Source organism: Eubalaena glacialis, chromosome 1 (assembly GCF_028564815.1).
Source record: "Eubalaena glacialis isolate mEubGla1 chromosome 1, mEubGla1.1.hap2.+ XY, whole genome shotgun sequence".
Classification (NCBI taxonomy): Eukaryota; Metazoa; Chordata; class Mammalia; order Artiodactyla; family Balaenidae; genus Eubalaena; species Eubalaena glacialis.
This window is the reverse complement of record NC_083716.1, coordinates 112,879,986-112,881,003: the sequence shown is the minus strand read 5'-3', so window position 1 is coordinate 112,881,003 and position 1,018 is coordinate 112,879,986.

Here is a 1,018-nt window from a genome sequence, read left to right as displayed (position 1 = left end):
CTTGCAATCCTAAATGTGCTTAGCCTGCTGACCCTGCCTCGCCCATTCCTTGCCCTGGGAACCAGAATAAAAGCTCTTGCCCATATTATACCCTTGTTCTCTCTGCCTCCTGGCTGACCCTCCTGCTTCCCATGTGGCCCTGCATGGTGAGGCATGCCCCCTCCTCTGGGAATTGTGAGAAACCGTCTTTTCAATGGCAATTGTTTCCTGATCTGTTGGCCTCACCATACCTGAATAATATTTAAACCTACATCTGAAAACAATTATGCAGTGTACAGTTAAGGGAAGGTATGGTAACATCTCAAATGAATGTTAAACCTAGAAGTTGCATATCTGTGTAGGTGAATCAAGGGAGAATTGCAATGGCCTGTCCAGTACTAGATTAAATTAAGTTAAATTCCTCCCAAGACTAAATGGCAAAATGAGATTCAAAGTCAATGACTATAATACATGCTGATTTATCAGGTAAAGAGATCATGTAAAAGATAAAAAGCAGAACTAATCATTTGATTTCTTTACCTGTAAAAGGGAAATTTGACTATTTCCCCAGCAGTCTTCAGATTTGCCTTCTGTTAAGAGCAGTACAGGGACATCCCTGGTGGCGCAGTGGTTAAGAATCTGCCTGCCAATGCAGGGGACACGGGTTCGAGCCCTGATCCGGGAAGATCCCACGTGCCGCAGGGCAACTAAGCCCATGTGCCACAACTAGTGAGCCTGCGCTCTAGAGCCCGTGAGCCACAACTACTGAGCCTGTGTGCCACAACTACTGAAGCCTGTGTGCCTACAGCCCATGCTCCACTACAAGAGAAACCACCGCAGTGAGAAGTCCGCGCGCGGCAAGGAAGAGTAGCCCCCACTCGCCACAACTAGAGAAAGACTGCGCACAGCAACAAAGACCCAGAACAGCCATAAATAATTAATTTAAAAAAAAAAGAGCAGTACAGAGCATGGCATCTATTTCCATCCAGAAATGTGTGTCACTTACAGATTCAACATAATCTGTATCAAAATCCCAGCT